Raw genomic sequence first — 15,722 nt, 5'->3', positions numbered from 1 at the left:
AGATTTCCATAGACCATCTTAAGACCTGCACGCCCCCTAATGCGCCAAAGTTGTGCTTACTACGCGGGTTTTGCTTGTTAGGACCGGCAAGTTTGGGCTCAATATTTTCATCTTACTCACTCGCTCGCTTCTCCTTTCTGCTACTGTTTCATTTAAATCGTTATAATCTACACAAAATGATTACGTAACTAATCCAAATTTTGGTCGACTAAGACGCCATCGACCATTTGATTGACTAAACGACTAAAGGCCCTGTCTACCATGAAGATAGCAAAGTTTAAGGCCATAAACCGGAACATCCTAAAATCTACAGCATCTCCACACTCCACCAGAAAAGTTCCATGGTGCACCTTTAAGGACTCGCTTTAAAAATATGCCGCTACAGACCATCATTTATCTTTGCTGTAAAGATTATGTGAACTATTCCATCAACGAAGACAATTAGTTCCAGCCAGTGAGCCATATTTTGAATAGAATCAAAGTTTGCAAGTTTAATTATTTCATAAAACTTCTGCCTATATAGTTAATGGATGTTTATATTGAAAAGTCAATGTTCGCAAGCATTTATTGTCTCTATATGTACTGTATATGCTGTTTTATAGTTCAATCACTCTTAATGTATAGAGCACAACCTGTCCAGACTGCAGAGAGCTGTATAGGCTGATTTGATTACGCACTATGATACAACAATGCCATGTTAATTAAAAAGTTTATACCTGGGAGATTTATACGTGTATTGTCATAGGTAGTAACATTTAAAGCAAAACACGAGTTAGTTTTCTAGCGTAGTGGAGTAGTTGTTCTATAACTTACCATGAGGTTGATGGTTTCAATCTCACTCTCTTCAGTTCGTGTTCATTGCGTCATTTGGCAAGACGCTTCATCTAAATTGTCTGAATGTATATACAGTATTCAAAAAGGCACAAAATGGCAGAAGCTTCTATATTAATGGATTTCAGATTTCTGTTATATGCAATATTCTGAGGCTTTTTCCCGTTAAACAGATTTATTTTGTTTTTAATTTTGTATTACTATGGCGACGGTTCTTATTTCTCATCATACGTTTTTAAGGAGGTAACAACATTATAACATGGTTTAAAGCTCATAAAAATCAATTTTGTGTAAGCTAGGACCTTTAAACATATTGTCGTAATAAGGGGTGGATCAAAGGTGCAGACATACAACTTAAAAATTGACCAGGGTTTGTTTCAAAGAAAATTGGGAGCTGGGTCGGAGGCTGAGGTGATCAGTGGGTCCAAAAAACGGGAGGATAAACTGACAATCAGGCAGCGTGTGGAGAAATTAGCAGAGTTTTTGTAGTCCAGAGGTCGTAGCTTGATTGAAGATGGACTGCAGGTGAGTAGTGGGTGATAACCATATGTGAGGGTGGTGCCAGACGCTCCACCCAGCTCCAGACATACAGACACAGACGGGAGTTGGGAGACAGCGCAAGAACACACAGGGAAAAATTGGGATCCTGTCACATATATTCAACTGAAAACTTTGGTACATTTCTGATTTTTATAATGAAAAATACTTGCAAATCTTACACACTGGTTTATTTTTAGAAACTGGGGGTTGTACAAAGGCATAATGGTGTCAGGTTTGATGCTTGTAGCCCATAAATTAAAGTAGTGTGATAATGGCAACACCTTCCAGACTTTCCAGCAGATGGGGGCTCGCCGTCGGAAATGTAGATTTGTCAAAGAGCATATGTGACAAGAATGCTGCGCGAATGAAAGAGGAAATCCATTATTCTCTTATTCTGGAGAATCTGGCTAAATGAGATGTAAGACACGCTCAAATATTGTACTGTTTTGTTTTGTCAGACTTGAATCAGCTGAAGAAATAGACAGATGAGAAAGGTGCAATTAATAGTTTACTAAAAAGATTAACTTTAGTGGTGCTTAGATTCCAGCATGTAGAGACTAATGTTTCAATCTCAATACTCAATACCAATACTGATACCATGATAGTAAAAACACTCTTTATTTAGACAGTGGAATTTGATTTTCAACATTAAATCATAGTACTTTCTTTGACGTGGCCTTATATTTGTGTAATCCCTCAGTCGTCCAGGTAGGTTCCATAGTGGTCCATGGGTGTATGCTAGTCTATGTGTCTTATACTTGTTCTGATACAGCTCAAGATCATTCTAAAGATATTCAGAAAAGGTCATTTTTAGTATTGATATCTGTTCAAATGAGTATCTAGTTTCGATACTAGTTTTTGTATCAATTAGTAGCTGATTTTGGCAACCCTAGTAGAGACGTCATTGGATACCTTTACATGGTCAATCAAAATCAGATCAGAATAATCAAACCAAATACGGCATAATTCAATATCTTGGAGTGTTTTTTTAATTTGTTAATCAATTTTGTCTGAATTTTCAAATTTGTCAGGACACTAAACTTTATGTGCTTTATAAAGATGTGAGACTGGTCACCGTTGAATCTTCTCGAGTTCAGATGAGTGTGATTGACAGGTGGATTAGCCAATCAGGGACACGCATTGTCCATTTGTATCAAAACTAATATCGCTGCTTATGAAGAAAAAGAAATGTGGCAAGGGATTGAAAAGCACAACTGATTTCTGTAGAATCAATGAGTGAAGCACTAAACTTTGTTAATCTGAGGTGAGAGAAGTTTGATTTTGTTCAAAATGATGGGTGACCAATGAGCTCCTTTGTTTCACATGTGTCACTGAAGTAAACAAATCTGACTGAAGGATCATCTGAGACTGATATCCCTTTGTATTAAAAAATACAGAGTCTGGACTTGGCACCAACTTGAACATTTTTTACTTTTACGTTGCCCCCAATTTTCCTCTCCCTTTTTAACCCCTTTTGTCTGAATTTCCTAATTTGTCAACACTGAAGCCACTACCGCAGTGTGCAGCCTGTATATGTTACTATGATATGATTTTATCAATAATACATTTTGTGAATGAGGCACAAACATGGCGGGTGTGAGGATCATCCACACACATTGTACACGTGCGCTTCATAAATTAGTGAAGAAACTCAAACGCAGCAGATTTCCTCACAGATGGAGCCTGTTTTTAGCACTGATATATATGTTAGCCAGAATATACAATATGCCCATTCAAATATACGCACAGGAAGACCGCGCTAGGTATGGTTATTATGTTGTATATTTATCCATCTACTTCAGTTTTATCTGAAGCAAGGTTGTTCATTTATTTGATTTATTTATTTGTTTGTATTTATTTTATTTTATTTTTTTATCTTATTTTAAAAGGACAGTAATCAAACTTGTCAGCTCATGCTATGTAGTGTTCTGATCATCTTTATTATTTTAAATTAGAATCTTATTTTCTGCTTCTACTTTTATCTGTCTGTAAGTCTAAATTTACTTTTACCAACTGCAAAAATATAGGAAAGTGGGATAACATTTCTTTACATAATTTAAAATGTTCCTACTAATCCACGCTACATGATCCTGGTATTTTTATTTGGGTATTTTATCTGTAAATCAAGATATGAACATTAATAACAAACCGATACGGCGCCTTCTTTCCCAGATGTTCCAAGCATTAACAACAGCTTTGATTGGCAGTGTTACTAAGCGCCGTCTCCCTGCTACCAGTGGCGCAGGCGGGGCGGGGCGTTACCTTCAACAGCCTCAGTCCGGATTGGCTTTTGGTTGCTATGATACTCGCAGTCGGAATTCCAAATGTGACGTTCGGCTTTAAATTCTAAAATAATGAGACTTTGTGGCAAACATAAAGAAATGTCACTATGAAGAGTTCAGTTTTACAGTTTTGACCAGGAAGTTCGTTAACCCGTTTCTTTTATTAAGCCAGTATCAATAAGCATGGTATTTAATGATCAGATTTGTGTGTGTTTACCTCATAGTCGACACATTTTATTGTTTCTCGTTACTCCTTAATATAACTACTTTTGTATGTGACACGTGGTTGCTATGCCGACAAGTTGATGTGAAGGTCCTATTCGTGAGTTACTGGTCTGTTTTTGGGAGTCGGGCTCTAGTTAGCTGAGACTGCTGTTGTTTTGCTTTTCTTTTGGCGTGGGTTGCGGCATACAGTAGCCCTTGTGTTCAGAAAATAAACAAGAAGAATTTTGGTGTGTTTCCTTGCACCAGAACGCTACAGTAGAGTTTCATACTAAATACCCCCCAAAAAAGCATAATATATTTTCTTCAGATGAACTGTCTCATGGTAGAAAGCTCCATGTACTCCTAGCTCAACGCTGTAGGACCTGTACTTGTGTGAGAGGTTTATACTACACCAGAGTATTTATAGTGAGAGCAGAGACAAAGAGGAGCTCGTCTGGTCATTACAGGCTCTAATGGGGCACACACATCTCCTGTACTCACTTATTTTAGGTGTTAACTGTGTTTTCTGCCTGGTGGAGCTACTAAAAAGCTACTTTTAGTACTTTTTTTAGACTTTTTTTTTTTTACTTTTAATTTTTTCTGTTAAAATCTGTTTGCTTTACATGCTTTGTGTTTAGCTTTCAACATAAAAAAAAGAAAATGTGCAGAATTTGAAATATGTCTAAATATTGATCTATAACAGCAGACAGTCTACAGCTGCATATCACATAATGTCCCATAATAAAGGTAACTGTTAAAAGTAAAATGAACTAAAAGCCATATTTCATAAACACAAACACATATTAGTCGTTTAGTGAAGATAAAAGCAGTTTGCATCGTTTGGATCTCACAAGCTTTCTGAGGCCTACATACCTGTGACCTCAGATTTGCACAGTTTATGCAACAATTTAGTACTTAGTAATTAATTCAATATTGGATGACTCAAAACTGATCATACAGCCAAGAAATAACCAAAAGTTCCCCAGTATCGCAAAGAAAATGTCCATCATGTATTGAACGATTGAAGTCGATATAGTAATTATCGGGACAGGCCTATTGGCGCACACATTAACAAGCAGAGGATTTAAAAAGAAAAGTAAAAGAAAAGAGCAAAGTGCAGTAGGCGTTGATGGGGGGTAAGGCAAAACAGGGATTTTTGGATCAATGGCGTCTCGATTGCTCATGCATGAATCGCTCTAAATACAAATCTGAGCCAGTAAATGAGAAGCGAAAACAGTTATAAGGTGATAAAAACCTCTTAACTGTCTTGTATAAAGTGACCTTCCACAACTGCGCCCTCCAACGCCGCCTGCCCTTTTTATTCAGCCTATGCAGATGTCACTATATTTGCCCTCCCTGTGGATCCTGGGCCTTAAGGGACCGAGGGGCTGCCCGTGGACGATGTATAGGATTCAGTCTGTGACAAGATAAGCAGCTGGGGCACGGGGCAGGCGCAAGTGACAGGGGGGAAGAATGGGGGAGAGATAGCGTGTGAAAAACAAAAAAAAAGGGAAAAAAGGAAAAAAAGATAGGTAGACAACCGGAAAGACTTTGTAGACGATCAATAGGCGGCAAAGGAGCAACCTTGTGAAGTGTGAGTGGGCCGAGCTGTTTCGGAACGCTCCCGGACAGCAGCTTGGAGAGAGAGAGAGAGCTGAGATGTGGAGCGATAAAAAGAGAGAGAGAGGGGAGGGAAGTGCAGGAGGAGGGAGAGGGAGGTGGGGGAGAGGGAGGTAGAAGATGGCTGGCGAGAGAAGAAGAGGAGGAGGAGAGAGAAAAGGAGGGGAGGAAGAGAATGAGACAGAGGAGGATAGGCAGGAAGAGAGGAGGGAGAAGTGGAGGTAGAGGAAAAAAAGGTTGGGAGAGAGAGGAGGATCAGAAGGAAGAGGAGGGAAAGAGAGAGAGGGTGAGGTAGGAGGAGGATAGGGGGGGCGGGTGAGATGAAGAGTGAGAGTGTGGAGGAGGGAAGTAAGAGAGGGAGTGAAGGAGGGGGAGAGAGAGTGAGGTGGAGGGGAAGAGGGGAGGAGGAAGAGAAGATGGAGAGAAGAGGAGGAGGGACAGAGAGAAGGAGTGGAGGAAGAGAATGGGAGAGAGAGAGCAAGACGAGGAGAAGAAGGGGAGGGAGATGACGAGGGAATGAAGCAGAGGGGAAAAGAGAGGGAGAGAGAAGGAATATTTGGAGAGGGAGGGGAAAAAGAGAGGGGGAGGGAGGGGGAGAGAACAAAATAAAGATGGACAGTGAGACGGCAGAGGAAGGAAGTGAGAGCAGGAGAGGGACGGAGAGAGAGACTGAGGTAGAGGGGAGGAAGGAGATGGAAACAGAAGAGGAGGAGGGAGAAAGAGAAAAGGAGGTAGGAAAGAGAATGAGAGAGAAAGACGAGGAGAAGAAGGGGTGGGAGATTGAGAAGGGGGACGCAGTCAGAAAGAGAGTGAGGAGAAGGGGGGTGGAGGGAAAGAGAGGGGAGGAGGAGTGAAAAGAGTGAGGCTTGCTCTCTGGCATCTAAACATGGCAGTAAGCTCTGCGCTCAATACGGCCCTCAAGGCACAGCCGCCTCTGCACAAGCACAGAGACGAAAGAGAGAGGGAAGAGAGGAGGGAGGGAGAGAGTGAGCAGAGGGAGGGATAGAAAGGGTAAGAGGAAGGAGAGAGAAAGAGAAAGACACAGAGAGGAGGAGAAGGAGAGAAAAGAGAGTGGAGGAGGGATTCGAGAGCTTGAAGAGGAAGAGATCAAAAGAAAGAAAAGAGAGCAGGAGAGAAACAGAGAGGAGAGTGAGGCGGACAGAGGGTGAGGAAGAAAGAGAGGACGGAGAGAGAAAGCGTGGATTCAGTAAGGGAAAGAGAGAGGAGAGAAAGAAAGACTGAGAGAAGAAAAGGGGTGAGAGAGTGGAAGGTGGTGAACAAGAGGAGGGAGAAATAGAAAAGGGATGAGAGGAGGAAGAAAAACAGTGATAAAGAGGGATACAGGGAGAAGAGAGGGAGAAAGGGAAAGAGACAGGAAAGAGGAGAGAGAGAGAGAAAGAGGGATACAAACACTGAGAGAAGAGAGAGGGGGTGGGAGGTTGACATTGAGACAGGGGAGAAATATAAAAAGGATGAGAGGAGGCATGATCATTCTAGCCACAAAAATACTTCTAAAAGCCATAATTAAGAAATATGAAGAATTCAGGAACAGGTGTCTATCTCTCCCTTCACACAAAACTCCTCCCACTGCCCACACACCCTCAAAGTCCTCTAGCGCCCCCACCAGACAACTCTACACAAACTCCACCCACAGTTTCTTGCACAGCTGGCTCGCCTGGAACCTCCTGGCCTGGTCTGGTCCTGGAGCCAATCCGGTGCGAGGCTGTTGAAGGTAAAGCCACTTTCCGCTCGCACCGCTGGTTTAGTAGTGTGCGGGCGCTTAGCAACGGGCGCCTGTCAATCAAACCTTTTGCTAACGCTAGCAGGAACAACCTCGGGGGAAAGAAAGCGCCTGATTTGTCTGTTATTAATGTTCATATCTTCATTTTCAGACAAAAGTTCTGTTGGGAGGTTGGGAGGTTAAAAATGAGAAGAGGTAGAAATAACAAAGAAAGAGGGGTGAATAAATAGAGAAAGAGAAGGGGAAAGAGACAGGAGAGAGAGAAAGAAAGAGGCAAAGACTGGGAGAAGGAGAGAAGAGAGAGGAGGGTGGGAGACAAATGAGAAATAAAAAAGGGACAGAGAGTGAGAATGGAAGAGGAAGGGAAAGAGCAACAGAAAAGAGGGAAGGAGAAAGGGAAAGAGACAGGTACGAAGAGAGAGAGAGACAAAGAGGGAGACGGAGAAAAAGAGACAGAGGGGTTGGGAGGTTAAGAATGAGAAGAAGTAGAAATAAGAAAGCTGAATGTATAGAGAAAGACAAGGCAGTGGAAGAGAAAGGTAAAGTGACAGAGGGGAGAGAAAGAGGGAGACAAAGAGTGGGAGAGGGAGAAAAGAGAGAGGGGGGTGGGAGACAAGGGAGAAATAAAAAAGGGACAGAGAGTGAGAATGAAAGAGGAAGGGAAAGAGGGACTGAGGGAGAAAGGGAAAGAGACAAGTATGAAGAGAGAGCGAGAGAGAGAGAGAGAAAGAGGGAGAAGAGACAGAGGGGTTGGGAGGTTAAGAATGAGAAGAGGTAGAAATAACAAAGAAAGAGGGGTGAATAAATAGAGAAAGAGAGAGAAAGACAAAGACTGAGAGAGAGAGAAGAGAGAGGGGAGTAGGAGACAAGGGAGAAATGAAAAAGGGGATGCAAGGAGGACAGAGAGTGAGAAAGAAAGAGGGACTGAGAAAAAAGAGGGAGAGAGTGGGTGGAAGATTGAGATGAGAAAAATAGAAAAGAGATGGGAGGAGGAAGGAAAAGTGATAAAAAGGAGGTAGAGAGTGGTGGAACAAAAGGAGGAAAGAGGAGAGCGACTGAGCGAGAGAAGGAGGGAGACGTATACTGAGAGAATAGAGAGAAAGAGAGAGAAGAGTGAGTAAGGGTCGATGGAGAGTAGAAAGAGAGAGAGAAGGCAAGAAAACAGAAGATGAGGAAGGTGAGAGAGAGATCAAAAGTGAGAGAGAGAAGAAAGAGAGAAAGACAGAGACGGTGGAATATCGCATCTATCAACACTATTTGAACAGAAGGCATGTGCGCAGGGAGGGGGTGAGCGACATGAATGATGGCTCCGAGAAAGGCGTAGGCCGGGGGTGTCTGGGTGCCACGGTGACCAGGAAAAACCCGCATTACACTTTAGCACAATCCTAAAGTACTCAAATTTCTCCTTAACATAATTAACCTGCACAGATACCAGAACTATTAAGAACTGAAGAACCAGGAATGGATACGACGTTCCAAGGATCAGGGATAGCTCAGATCTGAGGCCAGAGAGGAGGCTTTCGGCATTACCATGGCAACAAGAGAGGGATGAGGAGAGATGGAAGGAGAGATAGCGATATGAAGGCACTCCTGAGCATGCAACGCCAAGCAACAGACTGTCAAGGCGAGGTGTTAAGCTGCGGAATGTATGACAAGAAACAAGGGAGGAGGGAGAGATGGGAAGATGGAGAGATGCAGAGATGTAGAAGTGGTTTTCCAGGAACATTTTTAGAGGAAATGTTGGGTTTAGGTTGGAGTTACGTCGGGGAATTTGATGTTAAAATGGTATATAAAAGATTGCAGCGATTTAAAGGTGCTCTACCTGATTTTTGCCGTCTTAAAAACGTGAAAAACAGAACTGGTTCATTTTAAATCGTGGTCCAAACCTTTTTCCCACTGAGATTTTCACAACTTTCAGATACCAGAGCAGAGTTTTGCCATGACAGTAAAGCTAACAACAACTAGCATTCTAACGGGCACTTCCTTTTTTCCTTCCCACTTTTGGACAATAAAACATTTTATAATTGGATGCAAACCTGAAGTGCTGCTTTTACAATATATCTGCTCTGGGGCAAGACACATTTTGCTCAAATACATGAGAAAAAAAAAGGCTTTTAAAAAGGTGAAGGACTATTTTGGAAAGAAATCAAAAATCAAACCTATGTCTGTGCAGTTAATGACAATATTGATTAAATGTGATTATTACAGTCAACAGTGAGTACATTTCTATGAGCAGTCAAAATCAGATAACTAGAGTAATCAGATAACTCCAGAATTACATCTGATTTTTAAGTTAAGTTAATCGTTTTTTTTTTGGTGCACATAGCCAGATATAAATAATTACATAGTGAAGTGAGTGAAAAAGTTGCAGAGTGGAGCTTTTTCCCTAGTAAAATGCATTCACAACTATAGGTAGATAGACAGACAGAAGAAGAACAGAGAGCACAGGTGAGCAGAGGGGGGGAAGTGGTGAAAAAGAAACTTAGAGATTGTAGGTCTAAATCATGCCAAACCAATTGAATTATGAGTGTATAGCATGAGATTCTACCAACATAATGTAATGGTTTTGATTTAAAAGTCAAAAGTCAGAACTGCAGATGTCAAAACAGGTTGACACATGCTTCCCCCACTTCCATCACAATGTATTTTTAGCCCTGACCAAAGTGGGAGCCACTTTGGTCAGGGCTAAAAATACATGGAGAAGTGATGGATGTGCATTTAAGTCTATGACAAACCAGGTCAAATCAGTACTGCTACTTTAATGTGGTAAATTCAATATAGAATTCTTTAAAAGCACAGTATTGGTTGGAGTTTTCAAGTTTGAGAATTTTCACAGAACAATACTCCCCCACATAAGTATTTTTGCCAATTGCTTAGAATAGAAACAGCAGCGATAGAAAAAAACAAACAAACAAAACAGAATTGTTGAAAAAAAAACAGGGCTTTTTACTTGTGTTTGAGGAGAATTCACGTGTTGTATACATTAAGTTTTTTTCATATTTTATTGACATAAACAGATAGTAAAAATACATTGTTACACATTATTCTGGTATATAAAGAAATAAACCAAAGAACTAGCATTTTTTTCCCTTCTTTAAAAAGTACCCAATATACCGGTACCTTTCTGGACATGGCGCTTCACCAGCATGATTCCATGGAAACAGAAAGTTAAAACCATACTTCGGAAAGTTCTCCATAGAGATAGAAACATTTTATGGCATACTGTGGCAGGTTTGTGGAGATGCAAGCCCAGATATAGTAAAGATGCATGTTTTTCAGTGCAATAAAACCTACCAAGATGGAAAACATGCTTTTATTTTTGACAGTTTTTTGCTAAAAAAGTTGCACACTATGACTAACTAAGGAGTAACTAAAGAGAGTATACTAATTTTAATAGTAAACCTGGCTCTATAGTATCTGAGTTTGAAAGTTAACTTCAATTTGTTCATCTAAAATTGCCCAAATTATAAGAAATGACATGTGATTTCTTCCAAATGTCTTGTTTTCAGAACCAAAATCATTTTGTTTTGTTTTGCTTTTCAGTTTGTAGCTCTGTTAAATTAAAACTGTTCCATTCCATTTCATTTAAGTGTGATTGTATTGAGTTACTCTCTAAAATAAATGCTGTCACTTCATAATCATAAGGGAGGAGTGCTTGGTGAAGTTTATGATGTGAGGGGGACTTGGCCAGTGGATCTTAACACTCTCCTCATTCCAGCCAATATTTCTGCCATGCTGAAAACCAACTGCGATTCTTGGCTCAAACTAAATTGGCAATATTTACAAGAATAATTAAAAACTTCAAATTTCGTGATTTGTGCAAAGTTGAGCAAAGTTTTTGGATAAATTGTAATTTGGAAGTTCTGTACCACTCAATACATTTTTCTTTTCCCTAAAGTGACTTTTTTCAGGTAAAATGCTAAAAATGTTCTTGTTTGGATCACTTGAGCAGTTTAAGATGAGCTAGTTTGGTTTTTCATCTTTTTAGATCGTTAAAATTAGTTAACATAAAAGTCTCATTTGGGCACAATTCTGTTGTAGTTTAGCCCTCTAAGTAAGTCTATTATTTTCAAAATGTTATACCTACAATATCCAATCATAGCCCTATCCATGGTTCTGAACATTCCTTACCTGTCCAGCCAGAATCACACGCTTTGACAAAACAAAAACAAAAAAAAAGGAAAAGAAAAAAAAAAAACATAAAGGAAAGGAAACAGTGCTGATTTTTTGCAGAAGAAACACTCAAAGCACTTTATTATTTAATCTTGACCTTAACCATTTCTCTCAGATAAAAGAAGTTATGTCTTGTTCTGAATGTTAAGATAATATTTGAGAGGAGATGTCTTCGGCATAAGAGAAACACTTGGTCAGACCGTCTCAAGTTAGGAAGGAGACCCTAAGGATTTATATGCAGTGTGGGGAGGTAACTGAATGTATGAAAATATATATTCAGAATACTAATTGTGAGTAACTCTATTCCAATACAGTTACTTTTTCATTCGGTGGTATTCAGAATCCTAAAATCAAAGGAATACACTGCAGTACTTGAGCGCACAATTATGGCTTCAAACTGCACATAATTAGTGAGAAAAATTCAAAACATTGCTCTTGCGGTGAGTGCATGTGAAATTTTTCCTTTTCCAACTAGTGATATGAAATGCAGAACAAACACTGAAACAATCATGAAGCTGCTTTTAATCCTGTGTTACATCTTTACACTATAATTTAAATGCAACACAATGTAGTATAAGTATTCAGATTACAGTACTCTGATTGGACCATGTATCAGAATATGTTACAAAATACTTTTTAATGCAGGTATTCGGTTTTCTGTAAATAAAAACATTTTCAGGTGTAGTGTTGTGAGTGCAGTTTGGGTCAGATATCTACAGCAAGTGAGCAGCATAGTTGTTGGGTTTTTTTGGCTACGCGATGCTTCAGATCACTATGTGTAGTTGGAGAACGAAGTAACTACAGGTCAGTGGGCGTGTAGGGGGTAGAGGAAAACTGAATATTTTGAGCAATGGCGTCTTGAATGCAGGAGTATAAAGACTAAATATGTATAATAGGAGACAAAAGTAGTAGGCTATGATTGGCTGACAGTGACAGGAGGTAATAATAATGTATTAGTCTTATATAAAGCTTTACCAGATGCTCAAAGTCCCTGTTTGGTACATTATTCTTTCACTCCACATTCGGCGGTGATGAGCTACTTTTGCTGCCACATTTGCCCCGGGGCAGGTTTAGACAAAGGCGTTTGGCCACACAGCATTTTTACCCATCATTCTCTAATATTAGATTTAGTACAATATTTATCAAGAGCATGTTGTGGTGACAGGAGTACTTTATCTTTTTATAATCTCTACTGAACTGCTGCGTAATGCTACTTTTCTCCCTGAGTACCAAATAAAACTGAATGGAACTTGTCAGCTCAAAGATATGGTGAATGGATGTCCCCTCTCCACCTCTGCACCTCCACACTCTGAGGCTCTGAGGCTCTGGGGCAGGGACCCATTTGTCAGAGCTGGCAGAGAGTAAGCAGCACAGGTGACAGTTCTGACTGGGAGGGGGGGATTGTCCACCAGCCCAAAGGTCAGAGGTTTTGTTGTTGTATCCTTGGGCAAGACACTTTGCCCACCTAGTCTATGTGAATGAGTGATTGATGTTGGTCGGAGGGGCCTATGCCACAGATAAGCTCCCTTGTTTCTGTCAGTCTATATATAAAAATAATATACCAAGGTGAAATTCTTTGTGATAGAACAGTTTCAATGGTTTTTAATACAAAATTCATTAGTATAAGTATTGGATCAATATCGTGGTACTTGCCATAGCATTACTTGTTATCGGATTGAAACAAATTACTTGCCAAGCTTGCAAAGCACAACACAAATGTAAGGTATTATTATTGAATGAAGAGCCAAGAGGACAAAATAACACTTCTTAAACCTTCATAATGCAAAATTGCCTCATCTGGCTTTAAATTCTACAGTTATTATGAGTTTGAACGTTTTTTAGAGAAGGATCTTGGATTAATGCCAACTTTATTATCTGCCAACTACCTCTGTAATGAATTTGTATCTTATCGTTTGTCTCCAGATATTAACAACATCGCCTTATTAAAAATCATTTTCATTTGGCTGTCATCTTAACCGTTTAGTACGAGAGTCCAGAATGAGTTTGACAGTTTGAATTTCCGGTGACGGCCAGGAGGGGAGGAAGATGGAGGAGAGGGCTGTCACTGTGATTTATGGATTTCATAAACCTGTTCTCCAGTCAGCATGGGGGGGCCTTCGTGATAGTCGAGGTTGTGTTTGAGGGTGAGGAAAAAGTATGGGCTGAGGGGACAACCTTGTCACAGCTCCAGTTAAAACTAATGTAGCGACTCATCTACCCACAACTAGAGAGAGCTGTCATAGTGTTTGTGCCATTGTAGACCTTTTCTTTTTACAGTGCAACCTAACGCTGCACAAGATATATTAGTTCATGCAATATTCATATTCAGCAAGAAAGATATATTGCAAACTGTGAAAGAGCAAACTGTGTTTCAAAGGGGTACGTTTTTAAATAAGGCTGCAATGCATCCTTTTAACACCACTAGACCTGGGCTTGATTGTAGTTAAAGTGGAACTAAACTAAATGCACTTTTTATTTTAGTGCAAATTAGGAATATTTGCAGCTTTTTAATAAAAACAAACAAACAAAACATAACTCTAAGTGTGTGCTGCCTCCAGTCCACATTGTAACTTCTTGTAGTTGGTGACATCACGAGAGACTGAACTGGTTACAGACAGGTATTTCTGATTACTAATTCCTGGCTGCAGGGATGGAGCCCCCCCCCTCACTCTTTTCTATAGTTCTCCAGGTACTCTCCAGCTAACTTTTGGCGGTTTGAGGATTTAAAAAATGATACAATGTGATACAACAGGAAAAAGACAGCAATATAGTTATCTTCTTATATATATTTTTGCAATAAAAAAGAAATATCCTTAGAATGTACTCGAGTAACTGTGCCAGAGGGTATACAGCATCACCATTGTACCTCTCCCCTCTGGCCATGGGTCATAAAAGCAAGCAATTCATGTGGTTGGACAGGCTGTTGTGCTGTAGCATGTGTCAGCAGACTCAGAGCAAAACGACCAAACCACCAGGCCTCAGCACTGCACGGATTTAACACAATCCTCACTCTTCAGCACTGTGTAAGCTCTTAAAGTTGACATTGTACGCAAAATGGACTTTATTGGAACTTCAACCATGTTCAAATTCAATTTTGTGCTGTCTTAAAAACCTGAATAACAAAAGTAGTTTTGTAGTAGGTTTGTAGCACTCAGCATTCTTGCCAGTTCTTCTGTATTCGACTACTGACCAGTGAGTTTGCATGTTCTCCTTGTGTCTGTGTAGGTTTCCTGCGGATGCTTCTGTTTGCTCAGCCACTAAAAACATGTACAATAGGCTCCTCCAGCCCAGGATTCCCCTTAAAGAGATTCTTTATCTCAGCGGGACTGTCCTGGTTAAATAAAGGTCAATAAAATAACAAAGCTAACAACAGTTTCCATGCTAATTGTGCACTTCCTGATTCTCAGAAGATAAAACACTTAATAATTGCATGCAGACCACACGCAAGGGTAATATTTTGACCTCAATAGCTGCTTTTACAATATATCTGATCTGGGGCAAGGCCAATTTTGGTTACTTACTATTTGATTTCATATCATCCCGACAGTATTTATGTGTTTAAAGTGGACATTGAGTATATGTGCATGGGTAATCTCGCATCTTATAATTTAAAGGCGTATTGTGTAAAATTTCACGTGGAGGGTCCGCAGTCATTGCTTCACCTGGAACCTTTTATATAATGTCATTACACTATCCTGCAAGTGCTTTAATTACTAAAATACCTTGAAAATTTGGTATTTTAGGGTGAGCAGTGACTCCTCTCCATAGATCTGACCTGTAATTTGGTCTGGTGCTGGAACTTATTTGTCTTACTAATTTATGGGGATCTTAATGGAGACAAGGTGGCGTATCCTCTGCCAGAAAAATCACAAAATGTATCTTTAAAGTTATTTGCTTTACGAAATAGAAAAACACATGGTAATTGTCAATGCTGTCAAAATGAACTCAAAAATGCGCAATGAATTTTCAGGTAGAACAATTTCTCAACAATCCACAAATGATAACAATAATAGTTGAAAGCCTAAAGGTTGTAAATGGCTACTAAAAACTAGATTCACATTCCCCTGTAGCCAGCAGAGGGTGCAGGCACTTGATCAAAGAGAAATTACATTTGTATTCATGCAATGTTTTGAGTTACCAAACAAAACACAGCAATACAAAAACATCTCTAAATCTAATCTTAACATCCAGACAATTTGCGACCTCCGCTGCAACCTTGTCCTCCTGCTACATGCTAATCCCTTTGTAACAGCAGGTGTACAGCACTTTAGCCTTTTCAGAAGCAGCTCTTCTTGTTCACATGAGACTTGCAGGCTAAATGCATCCGTGTG

General features: G+C 40.0%; 1 protein-coding gene across 1 annotated transcript in view; it reads left to right on the top strand.

The window, feature by feature from the left end:
• Positions 1-15,722, top strand: part of grm3 (glutamate receptor, metabotropic 3) — a 68,261-nt gene that overhangs the window by 29,613 nt on the left and 22,926 nt on the right. The gene's annotated exons all lie outside the window — the stretch shown is intronic.

Source organism: Periophthalmus magnuspinnatus, chromosome 6 (genome assembly GCF_009829125.3).
Source record: "Periophthalmus magnuspinnatus isolate fPerMag1 chromosome 6, fPerMag1.2.pri, whole genome shotgun sequence".
Lineage (NCBI taxonomy): Eukaryota > Metazoa > Chordata > Actinopteri > Gobiiformes > Gobiidae > Periophthalmus > Periophthalmus magnuspinnatus.
Note: the sequence above shows the minus strand (reverse complement) of the source record. Positions and strands in the feature narration are given on the sequence as shown.